This window comes from Helianthus annuus, chromosome 14 (assembly GCF_002127325.2).
Source record: "Helianthus annuus cultivar XRQ/B chromosome 14, HanXRQr2.0-SUNRISE, whole genome shotgun sequence".
NCBI classification, from domain to species: Eukaryota; Viridiplantae; Streptophyta; class Magnoliopsida; order Asterales; family Asteraceae; genus Helianthus; species Helianthus annuus.
This window is the reverse complement of record NC_035446.2, coordinates 151,808,105-151,828,069: the sequence shown is the minus strand read 5'-3', so window position 1 is coordinate 151,828,069 and position 19,965 is coordinate 151,808,105. Positions and strand designations below refer to the sequence as shown.

The 19,965-nt window shown below is 43.3% G+C and overlaps 1 long non-coding RNA gene across 1 annotated transcript; it reads right to left on the bottom strand.

Annotated features, from left to right (window-relative positions):
- Nucleotides 1–14,059: 14,059 nt before the first annotated feature.
- Nucleotides 14,060–17,639, bottom strand: LOC110904345. Its single transcript, XR_002572490.2, has 2 exons — nt 16,326–17,639; nt 14,060–15,142 (listed from the first exon to the last, which is right to left on the bottom strand). It is a non-coding gene; the product is annotated as an uncharacterized LOC110904345 (long non-coding RNA).
- Nucleotides 17,640–19,965: the final 2,326 nt, after the last annotated feature.

The window sequence follows — 19,965 nt, the reverse complement described above, 5'->3', positions numbered from 1 at the left end:
CCTTTTGAAAAAAGTGAACCGAATGGACGCATCGCGCATGGGTTTTGGCCTTTTGAAAAAAGTGAGCCAAGTGGACGTATGGCGCATGGGTTTTGGCCCTTTGAAAAGAGTGAGCCAAATGGACGCATCGCGCATGGGTTTTGGCCCTTTGAAAAAAGTGAGCCAAATGAACGTATGGCGCATGGGTTTTGGCCTTTTGAAAAGAGTGAGCCAAATGGACGCATCGCGCATGGGTTTTGGCCCTTTGAAAAAAGTAAGCCAAATGGACGCATAGCGCATGGGTTTTGGCCCTTTGAAAAAAGTGAGCCGAATGGACGCATGGCGCATGGGTTTTGGCCCTTTGAAAAAAGTGGGCCGAATGGACGCATGGCGCATGGGTTTTGGCCCTTTGAAAAAAGTGAGCTAAATGGACGCATGGCGCACGGGTTTTGGCCCTTTGAAAAAAGTGAGCCAAATGGACGCATGGCGCATGGGTTTTGGCCCTTTGAAAAAGGTGAGCCAAATGGACGTATGGCGCATGGGTTTTGGCTTTTGATGTTTCCTTCTGGTGGAAGTTTGGTGGTTATGGGGAAGTGTTTGGTGTGACCGTCTGACATCCCTGTCTTATCGGAGGTGAACAGTTGCTTTTTCAGTGACTTTCTGTCACGTCGGCCGACCTTGTCGCCCATGCTTCCCGAAAAAAGAGACGACGTCTTCTCTCTCTTCTGACGTGTCAGTCATCCGTTGGTGCTTTTTCTGTGCCCTGCCGTTCCACTACCCATCGCATTTAATGCGATGGGTATAAATAGGAGGCGGTTACCCTTTCTCCTTTACATTTTCAAATCTCAAGTGTGATTTTCTTTCTATCTTCTCCCCTTGTTCTCCGTTTCTCTATATTTTCTTGAGTTCAGATCTTCTACTTCTTTGTACTTATCATGTCTGAGAAGAATCCCACCCAAAAGAAGATAAAACATAGAGGTAAAGCCCCTCCTGGTCCAGACCAGGCTGTTATTGGCTGGAAGGAGGAAGAGTTTCAGAATCTGGTGAGGGGGATGAACTTCCGTCCTGAGTGGGGGGCTCAGTACCCTCCTCCCGGATCTACTGCTTTGGACGCTCCTCCAGGCTATATCACCTTATATGTAGCGTTTTTCCGGGAGGGTAGTTTCCGGTTACCGATAACGAAGTTTACTGCTGCTGTGCTAAGGGGTTATGGACTTCATATTTCTCAGATAAATGCGATTGGGCTTCCACACATTACCCATTTTGAATATGTTTGTAGGGCTTATCGTATTGAGCCTACTTTCGAAATGTTTAACGTTTTCTACAGCGTTACATACACCAGTGGTTTTTATTCTTTTCAAGCGAGAACGGGTGTTGCTCCGGTGTGCTCTGTGCCGTTAAAGAGCCTTCATGACTGGAAACAGAACTTCTTTTACATCCGCCGTGGTGTAATTCCAATAGAGATGCCGTACAGGCATGTGAGTCAAGGGATTCCGAAGGTGGATGTTGTGCAAGACTTTGCTGCTCAGGACTGGTATAGGAAGATAACCTCTAAGGCGACTGTCATTTCTCAGCTGGATGAGATGGCTTTAGTTGGGGCCGGGATGAGTTTGTTGTGGGTGCCCAAACATCCACTGGGTCAACCTGTGTACAGCCATCAGGGTAAATGCATGTTTCTTCCTTGAGTTTATTTTTGATTTATTTTCCTTTAGGTTTAGTATATTTTGATGTGTTCCCTTATCTTGTTGCTCCTTTGCAGTTGGTTACAGCTTGATAAACGTCTTGGATCCGAAGACAGCGGGTACCATGGTTGAGGCTATTCAAGCGGATGGGAACCCGACGTGGTTAGACCAGATCCGAGGTCGTTTTTTGTATCCAACAGATGAGAGCTTGAATAGATATGTCGCCGAAGTTCTAGGTGAAGATGTTTTGAATGACCCTGTCGAGCCGGGTCGCGAAGAAGTCATTGTTCTTTCAAGTGAAAGTTCTGATCAAAACTTTGAAGATCTAACCTCTCGTTGCGCGCGTGCAGGTACCGCGCAGGGTGATGCTGTTGAACCCGTGCACGAGGTTGTTGGTGCCGACGATGATGTAGAGGTGCTCGTTGATCCTTCTACTCAGTTGGAATCGAGGAAAAAAGCGAGAACTGATAGGTCTGGAAGGAGAGAGGGAAAGCCTGAGGGTAAAGCTGCTGGTTCTTCTCGTAAGTGACCCTCTACTCATCCTTGTCTAGGTTATGTGGTGGTTTCTGATACGTTGTCTGGCTTAGGGGTTGGTGAAAGGAGTCAACAGTCGGATCCTGATGACAGTGCTACTCTGACCGAGCACATGAAGAAAAAAGCCCTTGAGGATCACAAACGCAAGCTTGATGAGCAGTCCGCTGCTCTTCTTGCTGCTAAAAAGGCAAAACTTCACAAGGAAGCTCCCCCCCCCCCCCCCCGCACCTTCTGAGTCTGAGATTGACCTTGGTGTTTTTAGTGGGGGTCGTGGGAATTTGTTGGAGGAGCTTTATGCTGCATCTGCCCCTCCTACTGGTAAGTAGCTTCTAGTTGTACATTGTTGTTTTTCCTTCCTGGTTTTTTGTGTTGTTTTCTCGGAGTTGTTCTTGATTCATGTTCCATGACAGCAGTCAAGATTGGTAAGAAGCCTCGTGCGGTAGATATTTCTCAAATTACTCCACCTACTTCTCCTCCGTCGGGGACAGTTGGTTTGACCCCTCCTCGTGATGATGTTGACGTGGACACGAGGGGTGGTGAGGGGTTTACTGAAGGTGTGGTTGGAGCAGGTGTTGCTCCTGGAGGTGATGGCGGAGCTGATGGTGGAGCTGATAAGGGCAAAGGTATTGAAGTAGAGGGGGAGTCTAGTGAGACTACTCCACAACAAACTATTTATACCAAGCGTCCTCCTGGTGGAGGTGGAGCTACTTCCGGTGCTGTGCGCAGCCCGCACATTGAGCGTTACCCTGCTGATTCCTGGGGTAATCCGGCTTGTGACGATTTGCCCCACACCCCGCGCTGGAACCTTACTCAGGGTTCTCGGATGGATGATGTTAACAATTGCCATGAGTTCTTTGCTATGTCTCTTCCTCCTGCTGAGAGGATGTTTCAGAAGAATCGCAATCGATTTTCCCTTTTGGACGATCATGTTCGTGCTGGGGTTAATTTCTTTGCCACATCACAGGAAATTCTTCGCGAGTGGCGATCGATGGGGGAAGAGACCCTTGAGTTTGAGGAGTCGAAGAAGTCGTTTGCTGAAGAGAGGGAAAAATTTAATGCTGAGAAGAAAGGTTTGCAGTGGAGGGTTGCTGAAGCTGAACGGAAGCTTGAGGAGCAAAAACAGCTGAATGATCAGAGACAGAAGGATTGGGAAACCGCGTGCGCGCGTACGAACGTTGAGATGCAGTCGCAGCGTGATGCTATCGTGCGGTTATCTGGTGAAAAAACAACACTTGCTGAAGAAGCGCAGCAGGCGCGTGTTACATCCGAAAAGAAGGAGAAGGAGTATGTCGCTCGGATTGATAAGTTAGAGGTTCTTGCTCAACAAAAGGCAACTGAGTGTGAGGATGCACAGCGCCTTCTTGCTGAAAAGGCTGCTGAAGTTCAGGCAGCAGAACTCCTTGCGGAGGAAACGTCTGCTGACACCAGATGGTTGCTTTCCCGTGGAGTGCCCTTGGTAATTTCTTTTGCTTTTCCTTATTCTTTGGTTTTTGCGGATTTATCTGATTGCTCTGTTTTATGCAGCTTGCTGACCGTATTCTGAACTCGACTGAGCTTGCCACGTACATGCTTGAATTGGGTCGAGCGAAGTATAATAGCGGTCGTAAGTTTGGTTTTGCTGAAGGCAAGTCTGCGGTTATCAACAAGGAGAAAGACTACCACTTCGAATTGTATAAAGAGGATTGTGACGGTGCTTATGCTGCTAAGCGAAAGGAGTTTTCAACCCTTGAGTTTGCCGTCGTCCGGGCAGCGCAGAAGTTGTCTCGGAAACCAGATGGAGTCGCTTTGTTGAAGAAGGCTTTGGGAGAAGATAGTGATGCGGCAGGGGGTGCTGGCCCCAGTCAGACTTGAACGGTGGATTCCGGCCTGTGTACCGTGTATGGCCATGAATGGGCCTGTAATGTTGGTTGTTTAAGACAATTTAAATTTTGTTTCCCTGTGGGTGTGTGTACCTGGGATTCTTGTGAATATTTTATCGCTTTTTTCTATGGTTATGCGAATTTTGTTATCGTCATAATATGTGCATGTTTAATTACTTTGATGAGGTGTCACGAATGAATGCCGGCGCTGACAGGTGATGTTGTGTTACTACAACGTTTTTATTCTGTCGTTTAAGTATGTGCGCTTGTATGTGACATACGAAGTGATCGAGTTGCAGGTTATTGTGTGAGCTCAGCTGTAATCAGCCTTGGGAGCATTACAATGTTTAGTTACCTTGCTATCGATATTTTCGTGTTTATGTGGGCACGAAGTTATGTTTTGGCGTTTTGTAGGCTTTGGTTGTGTTTCTGACCCGGCTGTTCACTTGGTTGTGACGAGCCGTGGAGGTCTACAACGTTTCCTATGGTCGAGCCATTGATGTTTTCGTGTACGCCCAAAGTAATAAATGCAGTTGTGACAAGAAATTTGCATGAAATAAAAGTAGCCAAACACTTCTTGTATTAAAGTAAATGTGTTGGCTGTACGCCCTTTACGATTACATGGTTGTGTTACATGTAGCACTTTCGGAGTTGCTGGGCATTCCAGGTTCGTGGAACCTCTTTGTCGTTGATGGTGCGTAGTTTGTAGGCTCCTTTGCCGAGTACTGCATCGACTATGTATGGGCCTTCCCATTTGGGAGCCAGTTTTCCGGGCTTTTCTGCGTTGGACGCTTCGTTGTCTCTTAGGACATAATCTCCCGGATTGAAGGTGCAGATTCGGACTCTGGAGTTGTAATACTTTTCCAGCTTCGACTTGTACTTGGCTTCGTTGGTTGCTGCCATCTCCCTCCGTTCTTCTAGGAGGTCCAGGTCGATCCTCCTTTCTTCGTCGTTGTTGATTAGGTTCATGGAGAGCATTCTAGGAGATGGTAGCCCGATTTCTGCTGGGATCACTGCTTCAGACCCATAGACCAAGCTGAAAGGCGTTTCACCATTGCTTGTTTTTGGCATTGTTCTATGGGCCCATAGTATGCTGGGTAGTTCGTCGACCCATCCTCGTCGTTTTTCACCGAGCCTTGCCTTTATGCCATCGACAATGCTTTTGTTGACTGCTTCGACTTTACCGTTCCCTTGCGGATGCGCAACCGAAGAGAAGGTGTGTTCGATGTTCAATTCTTTGAACCATCGTTCGAGATCATCTGCTGCAAAGTTTGTTCCGTTGTCAGTGATGATTCTGAGGGGTAAGCCGAACCGGCATATGATTTGTTCCCATATGAATCGTTTGACGACTGCCGATGTGGTTGATGCGAGTGCCTTTGCTTCTACCCACTTGGTGAAGTAATCAACCGCGACTATTATGAACTTGACTTCCCTCGGAGCTTCTGGGAAAGGGCCTACCATGTCTATGCCCCATTGTTGAAAAGGCCATGCGGTTGTTACGGGCACTAGTTCATTTGGGGCGTATGGTCTTTGGCGCGTGCCTCTGACAGCCACTGCACTTTCTCAATTCTTTCACAGCATCGAGATGCATCCCGGGCCAGTAGTATCCGGCATTCATCACTATTGCCACTACCATTCGAGGCCCGGCATGGATACCACAGATTCCTTCATGCACTTCCCGGATCAGATAGTTCGCATCGTCGGCGTCAACACATCGTAGCAGTGGGCCAAGATACGATTTTCGGTACATTTTCCGTTCTGCCATTTGATAGTGTTCTGATTTGTATTGGATCTTCCGCGCCTCGGCTTTGTTCTCTGAAAGTATCCCTGACTGCAAGTACATGATTATCGGCGTCATCCAGGACGTTGTTCCTGTCTGGATGACGCTTACTTCTCTCAGTGGAACGGATGGATTGCTTAAGACCTCTATGCGCACATCTTTTGCTAGGTGCTGGAAACTTGTTGATGCCAGCTTGCTTAAAGCATCGGCCGGCTTGTTTTCGCTTCGATTTATGTGGTGCACCTTGTAGGAATAGAAGGTTTGTAGCAATGTTTTCGCTTGGTTGAGATAGAGTGCCATTATATCGCCCTTGGCTTCATATTGGCCGTTGATTTGGCCTGCTACTAACATGGAGTCCACATGCGCTTCGATGTGTCGGACCCCCATTTTGATCGCCAGGAAAGCTTCGTACTCAGCTTCGTTGTTTGTGCTCTTGAAGTCCAGGCGTATGGCGTACGTGAACTCGTGTTTGTCTGGGCTCACTAGCCTTAGCCCCGCGCCTGCTCCATCTTCGTTAGATGCACCATCTGTGTACAACAGCCATGGCTCTTCTGTTTGCTTTTTCTCGGCTTTCTCCATCGCCTTACATTCTCTGTCCTTGTCATCTGGGACTTCCGTCATAAAATCTGGCAAGACCTGGCCTTTGATTGATGGTCTTGGTCTGAAAACCACGTTATGACCTCCCAGTTCTATTGCCCATTTGGCTAACCTTCCTGATACTTCTGGCCTTGCAAGGATATTTCCGATGTTGTAGTTTGTTAGCACGTGGATGACGTGGTTGGCAAAATACCTGCGCAACCGTCTTGAAGCGTGAATCAGTGCAAGGACTAGCTTCTCCATGATTGCATACCGAGTCTCTGGATCGGTCAAGGTTCGCGACACATAGTAAACTGGTGTCTGGACACCTTGACGATCGACGAGTAGTACAACTCCGACTGCCCTGTCGGAAGCTGATAGGTAGAGTACCAAAGGTCCTCCCTTGTTTGGTGCGGTTAGTGTCGGCAATTTTATGAGGCAATCTTTCATCTCGCGGAACGCACTCTCTGCTTCTGGAGTCCATTGGAATTGGCTTTTCTTCATGCAATTGCGCAAGGTCTTGATGAATGGGAAGGATTTTGCCGCGTGGTTAGCTAGGAAGCGATTGAGTGCGGCTAATCGTCCTGCTAGTTTTTGCATGTCTTTGATGTTTGATGGTGAATGCATCCTTTCTATGGCTTGGACCTTTTCCGGATTTACCTTAAAACCATCCTTTGTGACGATGAAACCCAAGAACTTCCCTTCTTCCATTCCGAATGAGCACTTTGCTGGGTTCAACTTGATACTTACGCTGCGTAGCGTATTGAAGGTCTTCTGTATGTTCGCCAGCATCGTGCTTTCCTCTTTGCTCATGATTACCAGATCATCCATGTACACTTCTATGTACTTACCAATGGCGTCACTGAATGTTTCGTTCATCAACCTTTGGTATGTCGCGCCTGCATTTTTCAAGCCGAAAGGCATCTTGGTGTAGCAATACAGGCCTGTTGGCGTGCGAAATGCGGTTTTATCTTCGTCTTGAATGGCCATTTGAACTTGATGGTACCCTTTGTAGCAATCCAGAAAACATTTCCACCGGAATGTTGCCAAAGAATCGATTTTCTCGTCTATGTCTGGTAAAGTGTAGCAGTCACGGGGACATGCCTTGTTCAGATCCTTATAGTCGACACACATTCTCCAGCTGCCATTTGGTTTCTTTACCATTACTGGGCTTGCTACCCATGTTTGGTACCTGACTTCTCTGATGATTCCTGCGTTTAGCAACTCTAGCACTTGTTCTTTCATGGCATCGTGTTTGATGTCGCCTAGGTGGCGTTTGGCGTGCACCACTGGCTTTGCGTCTTCTGAGACATTTAGACGGTGTTCTGCTATGTGCCGTGGAACACCAACCATATCAGCCGGTGTCCAGGCGAACACGTCCATGTTTTCGTGCAGTAATTTCTTGAGCGCCGCGCGCGTCAGGTCGGACACGGCGGGCCCCAGAGTGACTGTTTGTTCTGGGTATGCGCTGTTCAATACACATTTTTTTGCCTCTATGCGCGGTGCTGGCTTGCTTGCTTTGGCTGGTCTGATTTCGTCTGTTGCTAAAACTTCCTTACTCAATGCTTGTTTCGGTGGGTAATCCAACAGCGGAATGTGGTGCAGAGCAGATCATACTGAAGTGTCCTTGGGATTCTCTTCCTAGGAGGATGTCATGTCTTGAGTGCGCCGGCAATACCATGAATGTCACTTCTTCAGTTCTTGAATTTCTCCCGTCTGAAAGCAACACCGGGAATGATATTTGTCCTAGGGGAAAGACGGCTTCGTTGCAGAAACCAGTTAGTGGATAATCGACTGGCTCTAGGCGCGCCTTGTCCTCTTGATCAAATTGATTGAAGCACTGTTCATATATGATATCCGCGGTGCTCCCGGGATCAATGAAGATGTAATCTGTCTGGTAGTGGCCAATCACACATGGAATGACTATTGGTCGCTTTTCTCTTGAACCCCCTCTAACAACTGGGAAAATAACTTGTTTCTCGCGCCATGAATCATCCTGCGCGCGCTTGTTGTAGTTTTTTCTCGGTCTTCGTGGACCTCCCTGTACCATGTGGGTTTCTAGCTTTCTGAGCTTCCCTTCATCTCTTCTTTGTATCTGGCGGTAATCGCGCTTTCCGCCCTTGACTAAGTGAGTGAGCTTTCCGTCTCTTAGGGCTCTTTCGATTTCTTGCTTTAGGCCAAAGCAATCGTCGGTTAAATGGCCCGTATCTTTGTGGAATTCACAGAAGAGATTTGGGTCTTGACCCCTCTTGTTGCGCATCTGTAGGGGTGGTTTGAACGGATGATTTTCTGTAGCTAGGACTTCAGAAGGTGTTTTGGTCAGTGGAGTCCACTGCTTTTCCCTGTTCTCTCGCTTTACTTCTTTTCGATAGGCTATCTGGTTGATCGTATGGCGTGCGTCTTCCCTTGGAGGACTTCTTTCTTTGTGCCCAGAAGCCTTCCAGGGTTGATTTCTGCCTCTCCTGTTGTGTCGATCATTATGGTTGTGCGCGCGCTGACGGTGGTCGTCACCGGTCAACTGCTTGTCTGTCTGCGCAATGGTTTTGGCTGCTTCTATGAAGGTTTCCCAGTCTTTGGGTCCTCCGTCTCGCCCCTTGATTCTTTTAACCAAATCGTCACACTTGACCGCCCTCATGAAGTGTGCGCGCATCATCTTTTCTGGTATATCTCCGATCTCTAAACATTCTTTGTTGTATCTGGTAATGAAATCTTCTACGCTTTCGTAGTCTTTTCTCCATATGTTTAAACAGTCGCCGGGGTCTCTAGCTTGTCTTCTCTGCTGAGAGAAGTGTGCTAGGAACTTCTCTCGGAAATCGACCCATGACTTGATTTTATCTGCTGGTAAATTGTCGAACCAAATGCGCGCTGCGCCGACGAATGTCTGAGCGAACAGGTGGCACCACGTTGGTAAGTTCCACCCACCTGTTGCTCCTGCCCCCTTAAACACCTGGAGGTGATCATCTGGGTCCGTCAGCCCGTTGTATTTCCCCACGTTGTGTGGTAATTTCGTTTTGTCAATGGCGGCGCAGGCGATTTCTCGGATGAATTTTGAATTTTCAGCCATGTCTTCAGGACGATAGCTCAAGGTGTAATCATGTTCTGCTTTTGGGTTGTACCCCGCGCACTTGGTTGGTTTGTATGCTTCGTGTTCCGGATGGAGTCTGCTAAACACCGTGGACTCTTCCTTGTACGTTGGGTCGTCTTCTTCGTCGTCCCATTCTGTATTCATGTTGCGCGCGCCCAAACGGGTTTGGATCGGCCTTCGTTGTAGATTGGAGTTTTGCACGAAGTTGCTTTCTGTTTCAGCATACGTGTCGCGCGTGTCGTGCACGCTGGGTCTTCTTACATTTTGTACTGGTCCTTTTTCTGGACGTAAATTCCACGCGTTTGTCTGCTGAGCCGTGTGTGTACTCAGAGACCTCGGTTGTGGAGTTACGAATGCTGATTGGTTAGCCTGTGCTTGGAGCAAGGCTTGTTGTGCGCTGAGCTGCGTATAAACGAGGTTTATGGACACCATTTGTTAGGCATACCAGGAAGCCAGAGTTTTTCCCTCAGGTAGCCCTAAAAGTGCAGAGTAGTTGAGTTGTGCTTGTTCCGATGGAGCAGAAGGGCCTGCTCCATGGCTTAGAGTCTGCATCGGCGGAGGTGTTTGGTGTAATATCCCCGTTGGAGTTTGGAAAGCAGCTCCGTTTGTGGTTTGAGTGATGATTCTTGCTGGTGTTTGGAAAGTGGGTCCAGTTGTTGTTTGGCTAACCGCCCTGGATGCACTTTCAAAGATGGGTGGAAAATCGTTGTTCAGCTGACCCTCTTGGATGGTCTCATTCCTTTGACCCCTTTGGACGTGTGCCGTGTCCGAAACGAGTTCAAAGGAAGAAACTTCTCCGTCGACTGGGTGTGAGTGATTTTGTTCTGCCATTTTCACGAGTGTTTTTTAGAAAAGAAAAGAGGTGAGAATGGTTTTGCAAAAAAGCGGATGGCGCCAATGTTGAAACACTGATTAACACAAGGCTAATCAATAGGTTTGTTTCACTTATGGGGTTCAACCTCTTCTTCTACTCGTATTGATGGCTCGAGATCTGCAAAACAGTAAACACCGTTAGTCTCGTTAAGAGGGGGGAAGGGGGTTTTCCTTCTTAACCAGGCTCCGGCGTGAGAATAAGTACTGTTCTGAGAGTAAATAAACAGTGTGTGTATAGAGTGAGTAAGGAGAGTAAAAGATCCTAAACCTGAATGATGAAGGGTCCTATTTATAGCCAGAGGGTGAAGAAGGAAGGAGCAGTTGTGCCAGCTGTGAGCGCGTGCCAGCTGTCCGACCAAGGGGAATATCCTCTTGGTCTGCTCTGTCATGGCAGATGTAGTGGTACACGTGGCGTTCTTGCATTCGCCTGCGCTGGATACGTCGTACCGGTATTGTCAGTTCTGCTCCCTGAATTGTCGCAGGCCTATGTGGCATTCTGCTAGTGGTGACACGTGTTGTCCTTTATGTCGGATAGAGCATCTTTGGTGCCAACTGTGAATCATCCAGAAGTTTCTAGAAGCTTCTGGAGTGTTTCGTTGACGTGGATGCCTTGTGTGCACAAAAGTGGTGTGGTCCCTGCCATGTAGGCAGGGAATTGTGACCATACCTCTTCAGAACTGAAAAAAAAAAACGAACCGGAATAACAAAACCGGTTTAGAAAACAATGATTCAGTTGTAGATTTTTTAATAACTTTTTTATAATTTGGTGTGTAAATAATCGAACTAATAAATTAGAACCAACACTAGAGCTAAGGAGGTGCTCTTTTCATGTAATTTAGCCTCGTTTAATCCTGCGTTGCCACGTCATTTTTATCTTAAATTACCCTTAAATTGTTAAACCCGGGCTAATCACGAGAATAGCCAAATTTTGGTCAAAATTGCAAAAATAGCCAGTTGACACCCCATAAAATGAGTTTTCACAGATTTCAACGCGGCTCAAATTAAAAGTTAAGAACTTTCCTCACAACCAATCATCTTTTGTCACGTGTGCTGCTGTCCCCTCACTCTCTCTCATTACCCAGCTTTTCTCTCTCTGTCTCGTTTATCTCTTGCCTGGCTGTACAACTTTTTGAAACAATTTTTACTGTTCAGTCTGTGACCTACCCTCTCTCTCTTCAAAGAGAGAAGATTAGGTGATAATAAGATCATGACTTATTTTGTATTTAATAAGAATTTAAATAGCTAGTATGCATTACTGATGATGGTGAAGACTCACAACCATTCTTGTTTCCAGCAAGTAGAAAGAAGATATGGATGTTGACATTGATTAGTATGCCATTCTTGGGAAGGATTCAAGCTTTCAGAGAAAGAGATAACCAAAGCATACTGGTCAAAGGCTTTGTAATTGCATCCAGATTTCAAAAACTTGGCTATTCAACGTTCTCCGGCCGACAACAGCCACTCAACTGGCTATTTTTGCAATTTTGACCAAAAATTTGATCACTGTCGCCATACATCGTCTTCTCCACTTCATCATTCATCATCACATTAACCTCCATCACCAAACATCTGTCAATCTTCATTCACCATCATTATTCTCCGCTCATCGCTACAACTCCGTCACATCCAACGCCACGTACGTTCAACACCTCCTGAACGACCACCGTGCAACATCATCATCATTCACCTTCTCCGACGCAACCTCCGGTTACCATCACCATCATCCACCTCCTCCGATCACCACTCATCGAATCACCATCATACATCAGCCATTCGTTTTTTTAAAACCTGAAGCAACTGAGATATTAAAAAATTGGCGGCTGTTCACATGTTTTGAAAATTTTAGGGTTGGTGGTGCCCGGTTGCAGGGTGGTGGTGCTTGGTGAGGGTGGTGGTTAGTTGCAGGGTGGTGGTGTTCGGTGAGGGTGGTGGGAGGTTGCAGGGTGGTGGTGGGAGGTGAGGGTGGTGGTTGGTTGCAGGGTGGGGGTGTTCGGTGAGGGTGGTGGGAGGTTGCAGGGTGGTGGTGGGAGGTGAGGGTGGTGGTATGGAGTATAACTTTACATACAGTATATTCTAGTGACTGTTATACATGAATCTACGGTCTAAAAATACGACTTATGCAGCATATTGGTGGTATGGAATATAACTTTAGGGTGAGCGGGGCACTCCCCTAAGAGGGGAATCCCCTCTCTTACGTACACCCAATCAGGTTATGCCACGTCAACTCCCCTCTTAAACTCCCCTCGCACCCCAATTTGATGGCGGCACTCCCTTCCCCTCTTAAGGGAATTATTTTTTTATTAAAAAAAAAGAAAAAAGAAAAAATGTTAATTGGTTGCTACAAGCATGGGCCCACCGATCCCCCTCCCCGCACCCACTCCCCTCTTCGGTGTCTTCTCCCCGATTCCTCTCCCCGCACCACCTTCCCGCACCGATGGCGGCGGTGTTCCCGAGCGGTGAATGGGGTCACCGATCCCCCTTCCTGCTGGTGCCCCGCTCACCCTTAGATAGTGTGAGTTTTAACTTTACTTGAAGAGATATGGAGACATGGAGGAGGAAGGTGAAGTTTTAGGGTGGGATTGGGAGTTGTGAAAATAGGAGATGACAGTGGAGAGACAAACAGGAGAGAGAAAGGTGATACTGACGAGAGATGTTTTGACAGTTAACACGTGTCAAAAGCTGACTGGTCTTTGAGGAAAGTTCTTAACTTTTGTCTTGAGCCTGGTTGGAATTCGTGAAACGGCATTTTATGGGGTGTCAACTGGCTATTTTTGAAAAGTTGACCAAATTTTGGCTATTTTCGTGATTACCCCATTAAAATAACTAAATTATACTTCCGTTAAGAAATAAAAATAATACAACAAATTAAAGAAATTCTCTCCATTGCAATTAGAGATGAGTTCTCATAATTTTCCACACCTGAACGTAAGAATCAAATTCTTTAGGCTCATAAGTCCGTTTATACTTACGAAGGGTCACCTGAATCGCATCCTACTCGTTTTGCATCTATTCATTGTTCATCGCCTCTTTGTGCAATGTGTCAAACTTGGCACGACTAATTTGGATTATATGCCACATGTTCACGATCTCATATACCTTGCGTGTTTTGTTACCCATTTTTTCCTGAAATACATCAAGGATTTGAAGCAACATCTCGCACAAGCCTCGAACTTTGTTCTCGGCGAGACTAACCCAAACCCTCGCCAACGTGATTTCTTAGTGTTCCGTTTATTCGGCCATTGTGTGGTGTTTGTGTAGTATTTGTGAAATAAAGGAGATTGTGAGTATGGTGTAAAATGTGAAAAATGGTTTGAAAGAAGTTGTATTTATAGGATATCTAATTTAAAATTATTTTTTTATAACCTAAAGATCATATTGAGCATCTTTCTAGCGGATGCATCCACCCTCACGGGCTACCCATCAAGCCTACCCGAGGGTTGGCGACGGTGCAGCCCGTGGGATGCCCTCTCCACCTTTAATATAAGCATTTTTTTTATTAAAGTTAATATATTATTTGTTGAAAAGGTTTCTTATAGATCCTATAAATAATATAATAGTTTTTACTTTTTATCTTTATAAATTAAAATCATTGTTAAATTTTTTTTAACTCAAGATATAACATGATTCACAATTGAAAACCGATCATTAATTGTAGGTTTTGTTTTTCTACATGTAAACGAATTGAAGTAACTAGAAGAGTAACCCGCCGCGATGCGGCGGGGGGCAAGATTTATATTTACATTAAGCCCGTTGTCATTGAGTTACATAGAGAGACGTACGTTGATGCCATCCTCAGATGTTAAGGAAAACGATAAAGAAAGGCACGGACCTTACATTGTAAGAAAAAGCTAAATGCACTTGGTTAGCAATATTAGCTTACAAATCATGTTCTTGTATAGTATCTCATTTATTGTTGAACATATAAAAGATATATTCCATATATATGCAGATGTTATATATGCTTCTCCATTTAATAAAAAAATATTAAAAACCATATATTGTTAAATAAAAACCTGCAGTTGCGTATTAGTTCAGTTTATATAAAACACAATGTAGAGAGAAAAATTTCGACAGTAAAAAAGAAATCCAAGTATCAGAAACAAAAAAACAAATAAAGGTAGCATACTTGATACATTCACCCTCATTTGTAGCAACCACTATTGGAGAAAAAGGCTGCAACAAAGATGTTCTAGATCATACATGAGTAAACCATAACCAACAATTTCAAGTATATTACCTCAGATATCCAAGTCAAGCCTTTCCTCTACACCAACACCTATACCATCCTATCTTTTTTCATGAAAGATATAGAGAAAGAGTTTGAGTTGTCTGCATCACTTAATAATTTTATAATGGTTGTATATAATATTTTGTAAGACTTTACAAATTTCATATTTATTCATTTGTAAAGGAGTTATGCATATAATAAAAAACAACAGAAAATCTCTCTCTTTTTTTTTTATAGCTGGTTGCAGTGAAAAAGGGCAAAAGCATTAAAACTTAACACGATCAAAAGGCATCCTATACCATTTAATTTATCATCTCTCTTCTCAATTCCATACCCTTTTCTCGATGGGTAACAAAAGCTCCAAATTTTAAAGGAATTCATAATGCTCTTCTAAACCTAAACCAAAACCAAAACAAAAGCTTCAAATTTTAAACGAACTTACGATCTGTTGGAAACCGCCGTGTGAGCGCCGTCGTTCAGTGGCGTTCAACTTCGACACAATAGTATTACCATCGCTGAGTAGGAGATGATTACAAAATCCTGTAACTAAATTATAAAGAAAAATTAAATAACAAACAGCAAACAACTATGGCATAAAAAGGATGAAAATGCACAAATGCAAAGCCCTCGTCTTCAGTAATTACACACCTTAACCCCCAACAACATAAATCTACAAACATAAATAAAAAACTTTCTTAAACAACCCTACAACCAGGAAAGATTGGTGTTTACAAAACCATCTGAAGACCCATTCTTCATATCAAAATCATCATCATCATCATCATCATAGTCAGTATATCCCACCAATAGCAAAGCTAAGGTAGGGTCTGAGGAGGGTAAGATATAGACAGCCTTACCTCTACCCCATATGAATAGAGAGGCTGCTTCCAGTGAGACCCCCGGCTCGGTAGTGGTTTTGCATCAAGCCTTGGACATAAGGCACATAACACTCAACAACTGGGACAAAAGCCGATTAGCGCATGTACCCCCATTGTCTTTCAGCAATCAACGTCACCACATGATGCATGATTAACCGTCCCTTGCTTTTTAACGTTATTTTCGCGAAATTAGTAAAATAACGTTAAAATTAGTGCACTTTCACTTTTGCCCCCCATGGGCCTACACATATATACATTATATGCGCATACCGTAAGCGGGGCATTTAAAAAGGTATGGTTCAAACAAACAATTTAAAATCATCAACAGAATTGATCTGGTTCGCCACTAAACAGTTCATCAACAAAAGAAAACATTATTTTAACATTTCTTATACCTCTAATTTATGAATTCCAATATAGGAACATGATTGGTTCAAAAAAAATTATAAAAAGAACATGATTGGTTCAAAAATAATATCAAAAGAACATGATTGGTTCAAAACTAATATAAATATTAACTTGACTGGTTCAAAAATAACATTCATCAATCATCAGCATAAAGTCGTAAACTTGATTCATTATCATAAATAAAGAAAATAAATCAATTAGTAACCTGTTACTATTAACCCTAGACAACATAGTTTAGTATATTTGGTTCACTTCCGTTTTTATGTTTGGTTTTAACGCATACAACCAAAACAAAATGGACAACTGTTTTTTTTAATCCATAATTTTAAACAACTGGTATAGGCTCCAAATGAATTTATAGATCATATTATTAGTGACAGTATCTTAATTTTAAAGACAGCTCATATAGGCTCCTAATGAATTAAGGAGCAAAAAGGTTTTACCATGAGAGGATTCAACGTCCAGGATCAAATCAAGAGCGTCTCATAATAGGGGACTTGGCTGCTCAAACCAGAGATTAAACTCATCTTGGATGTAATTATCATCAACTTCACAGAAAAACACGTTTCTGCGCAGGTTGCAAAACCATGATATCCACGATGTGTCCTCCTCATCAGACCCACTAACATCCGATTCCTCACTATCCATTTCATATCAAAATCTCACCTTTAAATAATCACTGACGCCGGAGACGATGAATAGGAATGTGAGCGCATCGATCTGATCAGGATCATCTTCGATGTCAATACAAGTGCTATACCGGGGTTTGATTGCAAGTCAGCTGAATTTGGATTTGGTTTAAGTGAGAGGGTTAAGCTATGGAAAAGGTAAAAGATGTCGAAGGTGGAGGAATGCAGATGGCGGTTGTTTGACTTGTGGGGTAATTCTAAGGCTTAAGTACTGGCTCTACAAATTCAAGCTCTTGGAAGTTAAAACTTACCACACCATTGCAGAATTCACCAGAAATGTCAAGTTGGCTCTACGAAACCCTAGCCGCCGCCGGGTTTGGTGGTTATTTGACCCTATCCACCACCGCCGGAAGTCGGGGATCTGAATATCATCAGCAACCCCTTACACCACGAAACCCTAGCCGCCGCCGGATTTGGTGGTTGATTTGACCCTATCGCCGGAAGTGACAGCAGAACCCTAGGTTCGTCGGAATACAGGCAGGCCAAGCGTGTGGATGAAGATGATGCCAACGCCAAGCCACCCACTAACAACGGTGGTCGGCCTCCTTGTCTCCTTCCTCCAGTCTCTTTCCATCTCTTGCTTTATCCCCTATTTCATCTGAACTTCCTCTCTCTCTCTTGAGGAGTGATTGTGTTTTGAGAGAAAGTGTAATGAATACATAAGAGTACAACAAAAGCAAAGAAGAGTACAAATTCAGTATGCCAAGAAAACTGATTATGCACACAGTACAACCAGCCAATGCCTATATATGTTACAAATTAGAGTATATATAAATTATGTAACTCATTGTTTTAGTTATATCAAACTATATAGAGCCTTACATAAGCCTCCACGCTAGCGCAGCCTAAGCCCGCATGACTAGTAAGAAACCGATGTCCTCGTTTTCTCACCCCTCACAATTACTTACGGATTCCGTCATACCTATAGTTCTTCTTCTCTTTTTTAGATTTGGGATATTTGGTCTTTTTTAGATTTGGGATATGTGGTGCAAATTTAGTGTTTCAAACAAATCGTAATTTTGGTGTATAATTGGCTTTCTAGTGTTTTGCTAGACTGCCATTCATTTATTTCATTTATATAATGAAAGCTTTTGCTGTTCAAAGAAAAAAATAAGGCTCCTAGTGATGATTTCTTTAATTTTCTTATCCACAATATATATAATTTGGATATATGTGTACAAATTAGAGGTGATAAATAAATATTTATTTACTAATATCGCTTATTTTCGGTTAATAGACATCCTTCTGAGTTCTGATACAGACTTTCAGTGGCCTGAACCACACACACATTTGACCAAAGTCAAAAGAGAACGACACTTGCAACTTATCAACACCTTTCTCTGTCATTTGCTGACTCATGCATCCATGTGAACCTCCGTCTAAACATAACGAGTGTGAAGTATATTAATTTAGGTTTATTTTAGAAAAAAAAAAACATGTGATGTTGGTGTTTTGTATGGTGTCAGTCCTAATAATTCAAATGTAAGGCCGGCTAAGGCCCAGCGAGCCCCGGCGCCGGTCCCCCACACCGCCCCCCTCATCCCGTTCCGGCTAAACCAGCAGCCCACAGACGATCTCGCCGGGCCTCCCTTCTCTCACATATACCTATACATACATACATACATATATATACATAAAGGGGTTCATCCCCCATCCCCCTAGGTCCATCCCCTCCAAGCCACTCCTACGTGACGCCGACGTGACGGCCCATCCCCTTAGGGATGAGGCTCTCCATACCCCTTAGTCTAACGTCCTTAGGTCCTAACAAATTGAATTATATAAAATAATTTTGTTAGTATTGTTATTACTTATTTAGTTAATGGATCAAATACTAGGCATATCACATTTGTGCTAGCCTTTAGGGATCAATATTGTCAATAATTTTTTTTAGGTACTGCGCTAATAAGTTTTTAAGTTTTATATTGGGCTAGGTTTATTTTTAATTTTTAAACATCTGCCAATTATTTTAGGTTTTTAAATTTTAAGTATTTGCGTTTTAAATATTGGCCCTCTGAAACTCGGGCTCAAACCGGGTGTCCTGCTCGCCCTTGTCTAGGTCAGCCTTTCTGTATATGCATTGGACCGGAATCCAACATCGACATGCACATTAAGTTTCATCTATGTACACATTCTTTTAAAGCAACTATACTATTATTTATATTTGTTCATTCCCCTAATGAAGAAAATATATTTGATGAAAAAAAAAATCACTGCAAAAAGGAAGCGAGTAAAAATTCACTTAAAAAGGAAGCAACATGCTGCCCAGACTTGAACCCAGGTGAAAAACAGGTAATGAAACGCTTCATCAACCCACCATCTAAGTAACGACTTCACTCCAAAATGTATATATGCTAAAAAGAAAAGTTGAACTTTATAAAAAAGAATAAACACACAGCTTGCCACTTGGCAGGTTGTGATTGGTTGGTTCTTTAGGGGTCCAACAAAACGCAACGTCACAGATCACTATTCAACTTAGTATCTTTATAACCTATAGTATAATATAATATAATGTTTAACTCAACTTTAGCAACAATTTGAGAAGTTATAACTTTATTTTACTTAAGAGTAAAGTACAGTTTATGTCTCTTTGGTTGACAAGATATTGCATGTAACACCCTAACCCCGCTAGGGCTGACGTGTCACTCTTACGGATATCAAAACTAAACACCAATCCATAACATTAAATAAAAGATCCTAATTACATTTATTACATTACTGAAATAAATAATCTCGGCCAGCAACTTCCTAACTCTCCTCACTGAAATCCCATATCATCCCATATTACCTGTAAAACAAATAAAAAAAACACAAAAAGAAAAATACGGTTGAGCCAAAAATTGCTCAGTAACGGAGAAATCAACAGTACAAGTAAAGTCATATCAGCGGAAGCAAAACACAACATAACAAAACTGAGACCGAACTGAAATGGTTACTGACACGAGTACTAAAAATAGATGAAGACACTAGACTGATACACAAACCGATCTGAACTGTAACGGAAACTGATATGGAACAAAAGTCATTCAGATGCATAACCGATATCGAACTCGACAAAAAACCGATGTAGAGAACCGATACATGGTTGACCATGATGATTAAAACCATTTTTTCTATAAACGAACTCATTTTAGAACATCCTTTAATAATGCTAATATTTTTTTTATACGAAGGGCAAAACTATATTCTTTTATTGAAGGTTTGAATCTTATCAAATATAATAATTTATCGTACTTCATAGTAAATCATAACTAGACAAAATAACTAATTTTATAACACTGAAAAGTTAAATTTAAGAAATAGAATGAATCAAATAACTTGGTTTTCAAAACGTAACACTTATGATAATTTTGTAAACCGACATGGGAAGCCGATACCGAAACAAAACCAAATACGT